The 18,147-nt window shown below is 44.5% G+C and overlaps 2 long non-coding RNA genes across 2 annotated transcripts in view; one reads left to right on the plus strand and one right to left on the minus strand.

Moving 5' to 3' along the window:
* LOC147141277 (uncharacterized) lies at nt 1-11,646 on the plus strand. Its single transcript, XR_015088464.1, has 3 exons — nt 1-582; nt 10,991-11,149; nt 11,261-11,646. It is a non-coding gene; the product is annotated as an uncharacterized LOC147141277 (long non-coding RNA).
* LOC147141278 (uncharacterized) overlaps nt 2,883-18,147 on the minus strand; it is a 25,527-nt gene continuing 10,262 nt past the window's right edge. Inside the window, exons 3-4 of the long non-coding RNA XR_015088462.1 lie at nt 3,248-3,332; nt 2,883-3,145 (exon numbers count right to left, since the gene is read on the minus strand). This is a non-coding gene — a long non-coding RNA (uncharacterized LOC147141278). The remainder of the gene's footprint in view (nt 3,146-3,247; nt 3,333-18,147) is intronic.

Raw genomic sequence — 18,147 nt, forward strand, 5'->3', positions numbered from 1 at the left:
GAGCTGCTCATTAGGCTGCTGTCTCCTTCCTTTTCTCTCCGTTTTTCCGCGCCGTCACGCTTTTTCTCCCCGCCCCCTCCTCTTCCCTGTGTTGAGGCTCCCTCCTTTTTCCCTTCAAACTCCCTCCACCACTCAGGGAGTTTTTCCTCCCTTGTTTGGCTCCCTCCTCCTCCTCCTCCTTATCTCGTATCTGTGTCAGTTCCACTTATTAAAAAAAAAAAAAAAAAAAAAAAAAAAAGAATAATATAACGCCCAAACGCAGCTTCAGCTTTGCGGCAAAAACACAGCGGAGTCGTGACTGCGGAGCAAACGGGCGGACCTGCATCCGACAAACGGACGCACGACATCCCACCGGCACAATCGCACGTCTCGCTGACTTGAGCGGGTGAGCAAAGACGAAGGTGGGAATGAGGAGTTGAAAAGAGGAGTGTGAAGAAGAAAACTGAGAGAAGCAGGTTGTCGGCGAGCAAGGAGGAAGTTCAAATTTCCTCAACGCCTCTTTTGAAAAGGAGTCAAATCAAATCCTCCCGTCTGTGCTCCAAACACACTGATCCTCCGTTGAAGCTCCATCTGCACAGCACGGTGTGTATGAGCGTCCGCGAAACCACAAAATGACTTCTTGGATCAGTAAGCCGAAGCGTTAAAATGAAACCGATAATTATTCCAAAGATATGTTGTGTACAAATAGCTGGGTCTTTGGATGAGCTTCCTGCAATATTTCCAAAAATGAGTCTGCCAGCCATTTTGAATGCTACTGCATGCGCCACATACACTGATCCGTAGGGCCTAGCGATGAAGTGCTGACCTGTTTTCTGAATCTGAGCCGTGATTGGTCGTTGTGAGCAGTTGTGATGTCATTTTCAGCCGACAGAAGACAAAATGGACGCCCCCTGTGATGGCTAAAAACGAGTGGATTAACACTTATTCCACAAACGAAATATTTATCAGAATGCCTCGTTTCAACTACTGGACTTGCATTAAACGTATTCTTGAAAAAAAAAAAAAAAAATTGGGCTGACTTCCCCTTTAAGAAATGAGTAAAATAGGATTTACCCAAAAGTCCAACAACCATAGTAGCGCTAACCTACTTAGCACCAAAAGCTAAGAAAGCTGTTATAAAATATTCAAGCAAAAATGCACCACCGCATTTTCAGTATATCTGGCGAGAAGGTCATCATCCTCTTGATTTATACTCTATGAATAAATATTAGCTGAACTTCTCCACCGTAGAAGCCTCCAATAAAATGACTCACTTCAATTTGACCTTTTTGGCACTGTTGCTTTTACCTCAATTACATATTCAGTCCGCGCACTCGAGTCAGCAAAACGCGAGCGAACTTTCAACTTTCACTTCAAACCGGCACGGCGCCGCGCCCCAACGCAGCGGCGAGTCGCTCCTGCCAATTGGCGGCGCACGGCTCAACGAGCGGCTTTCAGCTGACGCCGGCCTTCCCTTGTTATTGTCTCAAGGTCATGCGTGGGGGAAACCACGGCGGTTGCCGCAGCGATCAGAGGGTGCTCGGCGTCACGCGAGTCATGCGAGTGGATGCCAAGTGCCACTAACGGTGATTTGGCGCTGAGAGCCACTCGGGGCACTGACGCCATCACTGCGCGACGCCTCTGGCTTTAGACCGCATATACATCGACATTTTTTTTGTCAGAGTGGCGGGATTACGTTAGCGGAGCAATTGCGGCACGAGAGCGCATTTGTCCACTTTGAGGAGAGCGAGGGAACGAATAGGAAGTTGTAACATGGGATGTACTGTGTTCGAATTGGACTATTTTAACTGCAAGTGGATTCATAGTCAAAGAATATGAAGAGCGGATGACGTGCGCTAACGCGTTATTTGCTCGAGTGTCCGTGGTGGCGAGCGGTGGGCGCGGGCAGCTTGATTGGCGTCATGAGATTTGGAGGGATTTTGGCGAGGAGGAAAATGCAGCCTCTCACATTTAAGATCAGATGAGAGGCAGGAGAGGCAGGAGTAGGAGGAGGAGGAAGAAAAAGGCTGACGGGCAAGGGGAGGAAGACATTGTATACTTATGCTACGAATACGGTTGAATGTGTTCATAGTCGATACAGGGATGTTTTGATTGAAATGATATTGCTGGGACAAAATATGTATCAATATAGAGGTATATCGCATTCAATGTCACATCTCAATACTTTTCTTGTCTGATGTCAAAGTGTATCAAAGTTCACCTGTCACGGTCCCACAAACTCACAAATTTGGCACAATAATATCATCAAATGTGAATTTCTCTTACTGTTGTGAACATTTTTTTTTTTTTACGGCAGGATGTCAGACAGGTGCGACTGTGGCACCCATCGGCATTGACACCTCGGCTGTCAACGTGCAGCTGTGCTTGTTAGCGCTTTGATGCTTCAATTCGACGTTTGATATCCACTGTACATCCTGCAAAATCTTCAACAGCCAACTCGAAATAGCGTGCAACATTTTGGCTATCATCAACTAATCTATTCAGATAATGAGGACACTCATGGGAGTTTGAATGCATGCTATATGCGGTGCTCCCAGACCACTTTGGAACTCCACCCATTGTTTCCAAAGGGTTCTCCCAGATAACACAGCCGTGTGTGTGTGTGTCCTTTTTTTTTTTTCATCCCTGTGCTCTACAGGGAGGAAGGGGAATCACATTCCGTCTCGTTCAAGCAGGTTGTCACGACAATTTTGGTTGCCAGGCTGTCATGAAGGGCACTAACCCTATTTTATGTCTATGACATCAGCCCTTGCCGGTGCACTTTCAGCCCGCGCGCAAACACACATTATGACTCACCGGACGCGTCATTAGGTACACCTGCACACATTTTTGACATCTAATAAAAAGCTTTTATCAAAAATCCGGATAATGACACTGTCAGAGTTTTATTGCTCGGGCAATGTGTATATTATCGTGGTTGTCATTTGCGGGAAGGAGTCGCAGACTTTCTCGTGACAAGGTAATCAAAATACAACAAACATCTCTGATAACCTGACATTAAAGTTCATTGGTGCAAATAGTACTTAATGGAGTTTGCATATAATTAAAGCAACATCACAAGTCCTATGAAAGCCTTTAGCTTCTCAGATGCGAGCATGGAAGCTAAGCTCTCGAACAGGCCAAGAGTGCATCATAACAGGATTACCTTGAGTGGCATAGAGAGAGACTAAAGTTAGAGGTGTCGTATCACCGTTTGAGCACGCATCCCTGTCAAGGGATGGAAAATGTGAAAAGTCATATCACTCACCACTTTGGCAACAACTAACTGTGGTGAACATCCACCTCCTCTGCCAGAGTTTCTGGAATCGGTTCCGGGGTCAGGGCGTTTGTGCCTTGTGTTACAGACAAGTTTAGAGTTTTAATGAATCTAACATGCGCCAACGTAACATGAACAAAGCTCGCGAGACTTCAGGGTACCTCGGTTCAGCAAGTATGAAAGTAAAAGGGAAAGAAAATACACTGGAAGTGGCATGGAGAGGAAAGGTCCAGGCTGTGGGGTTGTTTGCTAACGTTAGCTGCTAGCCGTTGTAGCAAATAGCTCACCGCTACTTTCGGTGTCTCCCATAATTGTTTGTACATGAGAGCCCTCAGGATTAAGGTGGATAGTTTCCACGTATAGCATTCGTCATAGTAGAGGGAAAAAAGTTTTCAATTCAATAAATGAATCTTTAAAGTTGAATGACGTTTTTACTTGGGGGGGGGGGTTTGCGCGTCCTGCCTGCTGCTATTGTAACGCGGCTCGTTTTGTGGTAGTAATGTGTTCGTAATGTAACGTGTCTTTCTGTATACTATTATGTGTTTTTTAGTGCTGTCAGACGATTAAAATTTTTAAACTAATTAATCGCAACATTTTCCATAATCAATCGCGATTAATCGTATCTTCTTTACAAAGCTTGGAACTGACATTTACTTGAGTAAAATCTTAGAATTAATATAGAAAAAAAATAAAACTATATTTTGATTCAAAGACTGTTCTAATAGCTTTCTTCTAATAGCTTTCTTCGACCCTTGAATACGATTATTTTCCGGTGAAATACAACTGTTGAATGATACACCAAAGACGTACAACTAATATTGTATTTGGATTTGGCTTTGCATTTATTTTGGATCACTCCAATGAGCCATCGAGCAACTTTTTAAAGTAAGACAACGTAAAGGTCTTTGTGACAGTTTGGCTGCAAAGTGAGCAGAGGGAAGGTGCCACGGGAAGTAAATCAAACTGAGTTAACTGAGTTAATTTTTTTCAATGCGTTATAAAATTCAAATTAATCTCCATAGTTAACGCTTTAACTTTGACAGCCCTAGTGTTTTTATATTAACTGATGATGTCATTTTATTTTTCAGCTGCCGCATTTGACACCTGGCACGGGAGACTACAGTTGGAAACTAGCCTTTTAGCTAAAACCATCGCATTTACGTAAATGTTGATTAACGTCCCACTGTCCCTGTTTTAAAAATAAACGAGAAAAAAAAAAAGTCCCGATGGGGAAGATCACTTTCTTGCCTCTTGCACTGAACATGTTAGAACTGTGTTTGATGAGCGCATTGAGCTATCATATGGCGCCCCCTCCACACAAACAGCAGCTCAAAAGCCCATCTACGGTCAGTAGGCGGGCGGGGAACCCCTGCAAGCGAGCCAGCAAAGTGAAATATCAAAGCTGCTATCACGAAAGTCAGCCAAGCCAGCCGCAGTGGAAACTCCATGATGTCAGAGGCACGCTGGGTATTTATGCCTGTCCAAGATTGGTTTCGCTACAAAGTAGAGGAGAGAGAGAGATAGAGAGAGAGAGGCCAGGGCCATGATGAAAGATGATGTTCACACGCAACAAGGCTACAGGATGTGGGCTTGCCCTCTGCTCAACTCATGCAACCACTGCGAATGTCAACAACTATACGTGTTATCGCTTTGTTTAACATGTAAATTGGTGAGCATAAAGCCACGCCTGGCAACGCCGCCAAACGCGACCGAAGCGGACCTTGTGAAAAAAAAAAACATTGCACACCAGGCGACTGAGCACCGCACATCGAATTGGGTTTGTATATAACCAAAGTTGTTTTGTACACAAGTATTTGTACTTCCACTCAGAATGGAGAGTGATGAACCACCATGGCAAGGACACATAAAGATTTCATAAAAACAATAAAAAAAATTTTTTTTAAAGTTAAAGTCAAAAGTGGTGTGGTGAGATGAAATTGCAAATGGAGGATAATGGGAAAAATGTCAAAGCAAACCAATTATGGATTTGAAAAAAAAAAAAAAAAAAGACAAAAGGGGACAACTGAAAGACAAAAGTAGAAAAGTAAAGTAAAAAGGAGGAAACCCAGATTGCCTTTGAAGATGCTAGGAATTTACTTCAGAAAAAAAATGGCCCCCATCCCACTGCCGCCATGTCACATATTGACTTTATACGTGGCGATGAGAGTTTACCGCTTTCTGCTTTTAGTGTGGGCGTTTGATCCTCTAAAAAACATCCCCGTATCACTGATTTGGAACTTTTTCAAGGTGTTTCAGATGCTCCAGACAGGTTGCGTCAGCGTCGAGGTCACATGAAATTCTCTCAAAAAGCATCAAACCTTGTGATGAATTTCTGCCCCTTGACAAAGCAACCTCAGTTGCGCAAGCAGGTATGCAAGATAATCAGAGACTGAATAATTAAGTGGGCCCTGTGACAGCCACTGCGTGCGTGTGTGCGCGCGCGCGCGCGTGCGTGCGTGTGTCTTTGAGAGTACTTTTGGAAGGACTCCATTGCATGAATCACCCACTGTGTAGTGCTCCAAGCTTCCCTTGGATCCAAAAAGAGCAGGTCACAGACACAGGGGCTTAATAAATGCCAATAAGAAAAGGTAGCTAGATTTCTCTTTTTTTTTTTTTCCAGCAATAAAAGGTTTTGAAAGCCACCCACATTAGGATTTATTCTTCCTTGAACTGGCAAATTGTGAAATACTGAAAGTCGAATATTTGCAGCACTTCTCTGTTTGTGTTTTTTTTTTTTTCCCCATTTGTGTGCTATTTCTATTTCCTGGCTAACCACCCAAAACACATAAAAACACAAATCTGCGGAATCTGTTGTCCTCACCAAGGTCAAGGCACTGCTTGAAGAAAAAGAAGAAAAAAAAAAAACAATCAGATCAAGATTGCCTCGAAGTACATTATCGTGAAGCCGTCAGGCAAAGTGGGTAAGCTGTTGAGGGGTGAGAGCGAGTGTGGGAGACAGACATGTGAGCGTGCGTCTGTGTGTGTGTGTGTGCACGCGTGTGCGTGCGTGTGAGATACACGGAATCTGAAATCAACACAGCTCCGATCAATAGGCTTCTGGCAGAGTCGAGGCTCAAATACTGGAGTCAAATGCAATGTGCTGGTTTCCAGGCCAAATTTCAGATGCACAGTCGGGAAAGCCAATCGAAAAATGAAACGTTAGCTTGACACGGCCATCACACACCTATTGCAAGTTAAAATGGAAAAAATATATCAAGTTAGTCTCCACTTTGCTGAACAACTTCCACAAGAGTGTGTGTTAGGGATTTTGATCCAGAATATTTTTAGACTGGATTTTGTTACTGTGATTTTATACTTTAATTGGAATTTTCAAAAACATCTTGTAATAAGAGGAAGTCAACCCAGACATCTTTTTTTCAAGAATACGTTCCATGATTCATATTGCGTTTGTGGACTAAGAGTTAATCCACCCGTTTTTAGCCATCTCAGGGGGCGGCCATTTTGTCACTTCTGTCCACTGAAAATGACATCACAGTTGCTCAGGGCTGGTCGTTACCTGAGCAGTTGTGATGTCATTTTCAGTTGCCAGAAGTGACAAAATGGCCGCCCCCTGAGATGGCTAAAAAAAAACGAGTGGATTTTGCTGCTTTACTCATATTCCACAAAAACAATATTAATCAGAATGCCGTGTTTCAACCAGTGGGCCTGCATAGAACATATTCTTGAAAATTGGAATTGCAAACTCCCCATTTTATTCTCCTCATAGTCATCGCGGAAACGATGCCCATCCCAAATACCCTTTGAGGTCAGACAATCTACACGAGGTGAAATGCATCCCATTTGCTGCCACATTTTGTGTCAACAGCTTCTTCTTTGTCTCATGTTGTCATATTCATTACAGGCACTCCGAGTCAGTGGCAGAGCTCGCGCTATGTATTGTGTTTTTCCATCAGGCCTTTTCCAACACAGGCTGTGCGCCGCCACACTACCCGTCTAACTCGTGCTTCTTTGAAGTGGCAGTGTTTTCATCTGACAGTCAATCAACGGAGCAGCGGCCCAGCAAGGGCACGATTCAGCAAGAAAACTGATCGTATCAACGTGTCCTTCATTTAATCTGTGATTAATCCGCGCCACCTCCACTCGCCGCTCCCGCAAAGCGGTTATATAATTTAGGAAGATAGCCTTCTTGCTTCAATGGCGGACTATATGAGGACACGTCAGTATCAGGGTGACACACTTGAAATGCATAAAAGGAGCCAATGGAATTAAAGCAACTCATCTGCAAATGCGTCTGCTGTTATTCCATAAACACAATCGACAATCAAAGTCAACACAACCCTTTCTTTTTTTTCAAGAATATGCTCTATGCAGGCCCGCTAGTCTAAACACGGCATTTTGATTAATATTGCGTTGGTGGAACAGAGTTAAGCAGCAAAATTCACTCGTTTCTAGCCATCTCCGGTGGCGGCCATTTTGTCACTTCTGTCGACTGGAAATGACATCACAGTTGCTCAGGGCTCAGGTAATGATCAATCACAGCTCACATGTTTTCTGAAGCTGAGCTATGATTGACCGCTCCCTGAGCAACTGTGATGTCATTTCCAGTCGACAGAAGTGACAAAATGGCCGCCCCCAGAGATGGCTAAAAACGGGTGGATTTTGCTGCTTAACTCATGTTCCACAAATGCCTTGATTCAACTAGTGGGCCTGCACAGAACATATTCTTGAAAAAAAAAAAGTGTAGGTTGACTTTCCCCTTGAAAGAGAGATACTGGTACTGATCCAAACATTGGTTGGTTAACGCCTGTTTGGCCTTCAATGTGCCAGCCGCTAAATGTCACCAGCTTTCCTCTCTGACCTTGGCGTGATCGTCCAGTTTGACGGATGGGGATGTTCCCACTCTGGGAGCTTTATGGGTGATCAAGCATATCGATCCCTACAAGAGGAAGAGATCTCGACTCTCCGCGGTGACATTGTGTCACAGCCTGAACACAGTCACAGTCAAGCAGCAAAGTTTGGCTCCCCTTAAAAAAAAAAAAATCATGAGCTTAAAAAAACAAATGTCAACCCAAACGTATTTTTTTCAAGAGTATGTTCTCAGCAGGTCCACTGGTTGAAACACGGCATTCTGATTAATATTGCGTTTATTGACTAATATTATGTCAGGCGCGGCCATTTCGCCACTTTTTGTCGACTAAAAATGACATCACAGTTGCTGCGGGCTCAGGTAATGACCAATCACGGTTCACCTGTTTTTTAAAAGGGTGTGATGATTGGGCATTGCCCTTAGCAACTGTGATGTCATTTTCAGTCGAAAGAACTCACAAAATGGCCGCCCCCTGAGATTGACAAAATCAGGAGGATTTTACTCTGAATTGATATTCCACAAATGCAATACAAATCAGTGTTTGGACTTCCCCTTTAATGTAAAGGGATGGGGTGGGTGGGGGGGGGGCATGTGCGGGGGTCTAACCCCAATAACCATTCACGTTCAAATTGACACCAACTGCCATGTTGCACGGGCCAAATTAAACCGGATTAAGTCTCTGAAAGGACTCCACCCAAACACATGGAGAACATTCAAATTGAAACATTATTTCAAAAATATTACATAATATTACTTGAACTGGAAGTCACATGTTTTGCACTAGTCTTGTGACTGGAGAAATACAGCCGCTTTTGAAGCAGTTCCAAAAATATCTGGTCGGATGCTACACTATGTAATAGGTCGCCCAGCTTGGAGCACTGGAATTGCCCCTGGTTGCCTTTAACTGGGGAGACGCTGGTGGCGACAAATAAGCGACGTTAGCCTAAAAAAAAAAAATCCAACACGCACACACAATTGTCTACAAGTGTTTTGTTTCATAAGTAGCTTTCTTTGAGCAAAACTTTAAAAAAAAGGTCTTTACAAGAATTTACCGCTCCTCATTATGTAATGCGGTACTCGGGGCCAACATGCATAATGACCGGGTTGAGGACAAGACTAATTCCACTGGCACTCACCTCCACCTCAATTTGAACCAGACGTGGGAACTGTTTTGCATTACTCAGTGAATGGCCTTTGGAACGACCAGCTCATCAAAATAAACTCGTGGGTGACATAACAGTGAAGTGGGCATATATATGCAGACACAAGGTAAACAAGAGAGGTCATTTTTGAACCAAAACCTATCCATGTTTCCTAGCTTAGTTCAAAACGACTGTTGCCACTAGAAGCAGAGTTTGATTCTATTTTAAAAAAAAAAGCGTCTTTTTGGGTTCATACTGTTCCACTTTTCAGTAGACTTTCATTGGGCCACTGGTCATGGTCATTTGCCCGTTTTTAGCCATCTCTGGGGGCGGCCATTTTGTCACTTTTGTCACGACTGAAAATGACATCACAGTTGCTCAGGGCTCAGGTAACGACCAATCACGTCGGACCTGTTTTCCGAAGCTGAGCCGTGATTGGCCGTTATCTGAGCCCCGAGCGGTTGTGATGTCATTTTCAGTCGACAGAAGTGACAAAATGGCCGCCACCAGGAGATGGCTAAAAACGGGTGCATTTTTGCTTCTTAACTCTGCACGGAACAAATTCTGGGTAGAAAAAAGTTTGGGTTGACTTCCCCTTTAACTAGGGTTTAACATAAACATTAGCATCTGAATTGTTGCTTCCTTATTATAATGAAATCCAACAAAAATGATAATTTTGGGACCAATTAGGTCAAACTAAAAATGTCTCCTTGAACAGCTATCAACGCACAACGATGTGCCACGAAACACAGGTTGGGAATCGCTAGTTAATATCGACATAAAGACATCCAAAAAAATGTCATTAACATTATTGTTTATATTGTTGTTTCGCCATGAGTGATAACAGGCAATTTATTGCTTGATTAAATCCGGCCTACACATTCCCGCCTGCACCACTTGGTGTGACAATACAAAAGCTTTTGAGAATGATCTTTCATTTCATTCTTTCGTTCATTCTACCACGAATGTCCAGTTGGAAGTAGCCTTCCCGAAAGGTGTTCCAAAACAGGACAGTAAGTCTGTACTGATGTGAACTTGTGTTTCGCAGCCTGTGCCACTGAGCGGCTGACAGCAGCGGCGCTGCTCGGAAAGAGTGAGTCAGCCTCCGAGACAATAACGCCTTATCGCCGCGTTCCGTCTTTCTTTGACGAGCTTGACTCATCCCACCTTGCAACGGCTTACCGGCCACGTTAGAGCAAAAACAATTATTATTCATTTGTCATTTGCCTTTTGTCATTTCTCAATGGGAATGGAAGGGTTGCGTCCAGGGGGCGGAGCCGGAACGTGGCTAATGGGTGAGCCGGGTAAAATTCTCTCACTTCACACAATCCTCCCGTCCTGACACATCGTATATTCAAATAAAATGGCAGACTGAATCACGTGAAGCGCAGATCTTCCTTAGACAACCACAATTATGCCATTCTTAATATTCAATAAAACAAAACAAAAACACAACGAAACACAAATTCAAAAATAATTTAATAATTTACTAAAAATGTCTTTTTTTTTTAATTTTTCTCTCATGAATCCCACTGGGTGGGCAGTCTTGTCAACCCGGGTGGGCCTGTGCCGGGAAAAGCTGAAACGGGCCGTTCGGCAGGAGAACCGCAACTCAACAATTATGTCCGTTCTCACTGAGCCAAGCCTACTTCCTATTTGAATTTCAAGTCCCTCAGGCTGACATAGATGCCGGGCTTCCCTCTCAACACCACCTAATCCCCCACCTTTGAGGAAGATAAATATTTGTGACCTTTCTGGTTTCAGGGACAGCCGCCAAATGAGAAGCTGCGGACACACTCACGCAATAAAAGAATCAGGCTCTTGGAGAAGACCCGTCCCGTGGGGAAAAGCAGCCGCTCTTTCAATGCGGGCGGCTTGCTGGAAAACGGAAAGAGGAATGAATGACATTCAATTTGCCCGCAGGTGAGTGATGCGAAGGGTTGCCACGGTGAACGGCGGAGGAATTTAGCAGGCGGGATCCAAGAGAAAAGCTCACTCGCTTTCTCTCACGCTAGCTCCCCATTCCTCTTTCAGGCGACTGCGCCGCGGAGCTGACTCTGACTGCGCACTCGATGAAAGAACGACCACGGGCCCAAAATGGTCGCCAGGCGGAACACCGGGCGAAGCGAAGGCTAGCACCGACGGCGATCGTGGGATGACTCGCACGGGCAAACGTGGCCGATTCGAGAGGAGCGTTCGGTCGTGCAAATAAAAAAAAAAAACGAAGCCTGACTCGCGCTAGGGCTGCTCGATTAAGCGATTTTGAACCGAAAACGAATTTTCGGGGTAAAACGATGTTAAAAACGTTCGAATCGGTACGTTCGATTTTTTTTATTTTTGGTGCATCCAAGCCACCGTAAATTCCTCTGCATTTCCGCTTCCTCCCACGAGCGCGCAGTCCGATAACAACAACAACAACAACAACAACATCCATGGCTACCATGTTTGTTCTGTGTGTATTAAACTAAATTGACTGGCATTTTGAGTTCAAAGAAAGAAAAATTCAGTTGAAATAAAAGACATTCAAAATAACTTATATCTTTTTTTATTTTACAAAGAAATCGTAATCGTAAAATCAGGTTTGAGAGAAAATGATCAGGATATTCTCGTTAGGCAAACTCGCGCACTGGCACACGAAAACAACCGTCATCATGGAACACATGTTTTTTTCGCGCAACAAACAAACCAGCAAAGCAAGAAACGACAGCATGTGACTAAAACCTTCTGTTCATAGTTCAAGTAATCGGCAGGTGTGTCAAGCTATTGTTTTGACCTTGCGAAATGGCGTTTCCTTACCAATCCGGGTTCTTAGCAAGAAGATGAAAGAACGGACAAAAAAGTGATGAAATAATAATGTTTTGGTATTGTTTGCAAAAGCACTCACTAATGTAACTTCTCCGGTGCATAGCACTTATCGACTCAGCACTACTCACCTTGGTTTTCCACTTCAAAGTAGTACCAAATAGAAACTAAAACACCACACCCCATAAAACACATCAGTCAGACATGCAGAAAAACATGAATGGAGGAGAACAATAAGTTTCTGTTTTTCCCTTTTGGCAAGGAGACCAATTTGAGCCACACTGAGTGCTTGCGTAATACTTCAGTGTCCAGCTCAAGAGGCTAAGCTAACATCATTTTTCTCCATTTCCATTTATGTAACCTAACCCCGGAACTCTGGCTGCCCAGTCCGTAGAAATGGGACCTGATTTGGAATGCTGAAATGGCCACGGTGGTTGTTTGGAATGACGTCAAGGGTTGCCGCGATATCCTTGAATGTATTCATTTACATGGTCATTCTTTTTTAAATGTCTTTCGTTGGCATGTCTCCGCATTGACACACACGCGACCTGACCTTTACATCAGGCTTTAGGCATTTAGTTTGTAGTATCTTTCGGCTTGCCCTGACTATCGGACTTGTACGCAAAATGTTTCCACATCTCACCCCGTGCCTCTTATTTTTATTTTTATTTTTTTTCCGAGCTACAAACGTGTGTTGAAAGGGCTGTTTTTGGGGAGGGAGTACAAAACTACGCTAGAGTATTGCTCTTCCATTTTGCAATATCTTTGTACCTCAGGATTATTTTGTCACTTTGTGACCTTTAAAAATCGAGCTTTTTTTTTTTATTATTATTATCCGATCTTTTTCAGCCGGTACCAATCAGCTGACAATTATGTGATCGGCCCCGATTTCAGATCATGCAATCTGATTTCTACTAAAAGGAGGAAAATCAACCCAAAGATGTTTTTTTTTTTTTTTTTTTTCAAGAATATGTTCCCAGCAGGCCCACTAGTTGAAACACGACATTCTGATTAATATTGCGTTTGTGGAATATGAGTTAAGCAGCAAAATCGACCCCTTTTTAGCCATCTCAGGGGGCGGCCATTTTGTCACGTCTGTCGACTGAAAATGACATCACAGCTGCTCAGGGCTCGGATAACGACCAATCATGGCTCAGCTTCAGAACACAGGTGAGCTGTGATTGGTCATTACCTGAGCCCTGAGCAACCGTGATGTCATTTTCAGTTGACAGAAGTGACAAAATGGCCGCCCCCAAGCTAAAAAGGGGTGGATTAACAATTACTCCACAAACGCAATATTAATCAGAATGACGTGTTTGGACTAGTGGGCTTGCATAGAACACATTCCAGAAGAAAATATGTTTGGGTTGACGTCCCCTTTCAAAAAAAAAAAAAAAAAAAACAGAATAAGAACTGGTTTCAAACGATTCTGAAGTTGAATTAAGAAGAAAACATGTTCCTAAATAATATACGAATAATGTATGGATAGTGGATTGTCGCCCCTCCCTGGAGGCTGCTAAATGCCACAGGCCATCCGCAGTTGTTACTTGACAGGGTAACACAGACTAATGTCTCAAGACTATCTTAAGGCCATACAGCTGGAGCGCAAAATCATCTGGGAACATTCCAAAATCCATCCCCCAAACCTATTTAGTCCTATTGAGCGAGTGCTGGGAATGGCTTTAGAAACAAGATTAGGACTTTTAATACTGATGGCAGAGTCTGAGAGGGGGAGAGGGTGTGGGGGCGGGGGGGGGGGGGCAGCAGATCTCAGAAAGATGAAGAATATTATGCTCGGGGCGAGGGGAGAGTCCGCTGCCAAAAAAAGTGGTTACATCATCGCAGGTCAACAAGGCAAAGTGTAATCATGACAGAGATGAGATGATCAAGTTGGCGATGGGGGGAGGACCAGGAGGCGGGGGGGGGGGGGTCTCCAGATGTCTGCTCCTGAAGATGAAAATCAGCTTGGCAGGCGTTTATGCTCGCACAGAGACAACATGAAAAGGTGGGGGGGGGGGGGGAGAGAACGAGGCACGAGGTGTGTTATCGTAAATGATTGCACGAATATAAACAAGCAGGTCAATCGCCGTGACAATTCGGCGCCGTATCGTGCCGCACGTGGACTGCTCGGACAGATGACGCGATCGAGTTTCTTCTACCAAGCGGCATTTGTTGTCGCTGCACCCCTCCCTTGTGTACAGTAGATTGCGTAACCTGCACCACACTCCCCTGGAAAGGAGGCGTGCTGCGGACGGAGAGGAAAACGCAGCAGGTGGAAAACGGGAAAGGCATTTACAGAAGGTAGAACCGGGCACAGGAAAAAGACGAGATATTGACCTGATGTGCTATTTCCATTTACTTCCAAATAAAAGTGTTAACGCTTAAAGCAAAAGAAGCAGCGATGCAGAGAGGACAGAGTAACAAAATGAAGGAATAATCCGACTACAATGAACCCCCGTGGGATACTTTCCAGATCCTCCGCAACACAGAGATCATATTAAAAATGACAAACTGACAGTTTTACCCCATCCACGTGCTTAAAACAAATTTAAACGCATTAAAACACCCTTTTTTTTTAAGTGTCTTCACTCTCTTACTTGCACAGTTCTCCAAAAAAGAAGCAAAGAAAATTCAACATAGTATTTTTAAAAACTTCAACAAAACCACATCATTTCATCTAATTCAAAGTCAGCTAGCTTAATGCTAACGCACACAGTAATGCGAAATACAAATACATGCAAACGCATTCAAACATACTATGTGGAGACGGGTATTTTTTTTTTCATGACACGCCGTAAAAAAGCGTCCGCTTTCGTTGAGAGCCAAGCAGAAGATATCTGGAACAATCAGTGTTACGGGCATAACAAGCTAGCGTCACAAAATACAGACAACCCGCAACAGTTGGTGACTCTGCTCTTTATTTACACCGCATATTTTCCAGTTGACTTCAGTGCCGCCAATTGCTTACTATATAGTGTAAAAACCCATAAAAAAAACAATCGCTTTGTTGAGGGAGTGACAATAACAAGCACAATGTGGCCAAAAAAGTAAAAAGACACACAAATGCAACAAAGTGAGCATGCATCTTTTCATGCAGCTTCATGCAACAACAAAAAGTCACACAGGAAGATGCATTTAGCATCCAAACACAATGAGACGGAGCCTTGTCTTGTTACGAGGGCGCACTGTGGACAGCAATTTGTGTGTGTGCGGCGTGTGTGCGTGTAGGATTTTTAATCTGCATCGGAACGCGAGGTCTGGAAAGACTCCCAAGAACAGGATTTGTGGAAAAGCTGTAGTTAAAATGTTTGCTTCCAATCATTTCTTTTCCCATGCCGCCTTTTTTCCCCTCATTGGAGCAAAACCCGCTATCAGGTCAACTGACAGGCCAGCGATATTGTCACCGGGGATATTGTGTTATCTAACGTTGTGTATGGATGGATGTCGGCCTTTCAGTTCATCGTCTTTGATTAAAATTCCTTCCTATTACCGTTTGCGTTGTCACTCTCATCGGCATCTAATCGCTAGCAGGCTCATTTGTTTTCTGAAGCTGAGCCATGATTGGTCGTTACCTGAGCCCCGAGTAGTTGTGATGTCATTTTCAGTCGACAGCAAGTGACAAAATGGCCGCCCGCTGAGATGGGGTGGATTTTGCTGCTTAACTCAGAATGCCGTTTTTAGACTAGTGGGGCTGCATCGAACATACTCGTGTCAAGAAAATTGGGTTACGCAAACATATTTTTTTTCAAGAATATGTTCTCTGCAAGCCCACTAGTTGAAACAGGACATTCTGATAAATATTGCGTTTGTGGAATAAGTGTTAATCCATTCGTTTTTAGCCGTCTCTGGGGGCGGCCATTTTGTCTTCCGTCGACTGAAAATGACATCACAACCGCTCACAACGACCAATCACGGCTCAGCTTCAGAAAACAGGTCAGCCGCGATTGGTCGTTGTGAACAGTTGTGATGTCATTTTCAGTCGACAGAAGACAAAATGGCCGCCCCCGGAGATGGCTAAAAACGAGTGGATTAACACTTATTCCACAAACGCAATATTTATCGGAATGCCGTGTTTCGACGAGTGGACCTGCTGGGAACATATTTTTGAAAAAAAATATCTTTGGGTTGACTTCCTATTTCACTGAATTTGTGTCAAAAATGCGAGTCATATGCCTCCGATGGTTACACTAAATAAACCAAGCAGTAGAAGCATTTTCATTCAAGCTCCTTATCTGGAACAGCAGCGTGTTCCACCGTTCCTGGCTGCGTGTAAAACTCCCACTTGAGTCCATACTCAATTTCATAAATGATGAAAGGATTTCATCGTTTACAGCGGAACGATCACACCGACGTTTGTACTTGTAAGAATAATAATGTATTCTTATCCAATCCAGCGGGTGGTGCCCGGTTTTTGACAGAAATACATTCCCGCGTCTTCAAAATCTGCTGTAAGGTCCTACAACCACACACACAATGAAGAATTTGTGCCATATATCGAATCAAATCAAGCATCGACATTATTCACCCATATGCTGTGTCAAAGCGGCTAACAGCCACGCCACCTCTTCCCTCCCAACAGCCTTGTTATTACCGTAAGGCAATGACTCAGTGATGGTGCGTGTGCGTGCGTCATGTCCCCACTATGCACCTGCACCAGGCCTCTTAGCAAGGGCATTCGGCCGCGTGCTGGAAAACGACACCCAAAAAAACGCAGAAAGACGCAAACCACCGCCGCGGCTCGGGAGACGCTCGATAATGACTGTCCCCGAACAAAGAAAGTCCCACTGCGACATCGCGCACCCAGTGACACGCGGGCGTTTGGGCGCCGCGCTCTGTTTATCGTGGGCCGAAGCCCCATCCATCGTGCGAGGCTGGTTGCCACGGTAACCCCGTTATTATTCAAAGCACGGAGCTTGCGCAGGGAACCAAATGTGTGCGCGCGTGTGTGTGTGTTAGTCAGGTAGGGGAGATTCCCCACTGGCTCATAGACACAAAAGTACACGTCCACGCACACGCGCACGGCTCTAAAAGGGGCAATTCCACGAAGGTGCGGCCGGTCGAATTGTCCGTTCCCCTTCTTCGTCTCCTTGCGACCGTTTGATTTTCATTCGGCGTCCTCCCTTTCGATTTCCCTCCATCCTTGGACGCATCTCATTCACGCCAGAAAAGCCCCCTCCGTCCCCCGACCCCGCCCGCTCCCTCCGCCTCTTATTTTTCATTCATATCCTCGCATCCTCATTCATAAACACCGCCACGACTTACACAGGGGCAAAAAAAAAAAAAAGTGGGGAGGGGAGGAGGTGGAGGGAGGTGTTGCACCTCCTGACTTACCGGCTGATTGCGGCACGCCGGGGGCTACCCGTAGAGGCAAAATATCCAATCGGGAGGCACGGACAAGTTGGGGAGGACTAAATGCCAATCGATGATTGGCCTCAAATGTGAAGTCCTCCACCTCTCCGCTTTAGCCCATTCGACCGTTCGTTGGGTGGTCACCACTGGCGCCGTTCATTCAGTCAAGTTAGGCTTCATTCACACGATGTGCTTTCTGCCACGATCGAGATTGGGTGGTGACCTGTATCATCTTCATTCATAAAGTAACAAACCAATTACATATGGTACGAGATGCCGTTTCCAAAGGCTGACTTTATTGATTAAAGTGGAAGTCAAGCCGTTGCGTTTGTGGAATAAGAGTTAATCCACCTGGTTTTTAGCCATCTCAGGGGGCGGCCATTTTGTCACTTCTGTCGACTGAAAATGACATCACAACTACCCAGGGCTCAGGGAACGACCAATAAGGGATCAGCTCCAGAAAACAGGTGAGCCGACAGAAGTGGCAAAATGGCCGCCCCCTGAGATGGCAAAAAACGGCGGGATTTTTGCTGCTTAACTCATATTACACAAATGCAATATTTATCAGAATGCCGTGTTTGGACTAGTGAAGGCGCATAGAACATGTTGCAAAGAATTTTGGGGGGTTGCTTCCTACATGTAATTCATGGCAGGTTTCTGGTTGACCTCCAACTCGTTTGTATTTCAATACAAATAAAGCTGTCACCATTAGATATGAAAATGTAAAAACTATTCAACATGTCAACATGCCTTTGGTAATGAATGCTTTC

Source organism: Filicampus tigris, chromosome 10 (genome assembly GCF_054856515.1).
Source record: "Filicampus tigris isolate MCC_2025a chromosome 10, RoL_Ftig_1.0, whole genome shotgun sequence".
NCBI lineage: Eukaryota > Metazoa > Chordata > Actinopteri > Syngnathiformes > Syngnathidae > Filicampus > Filicampus tigris.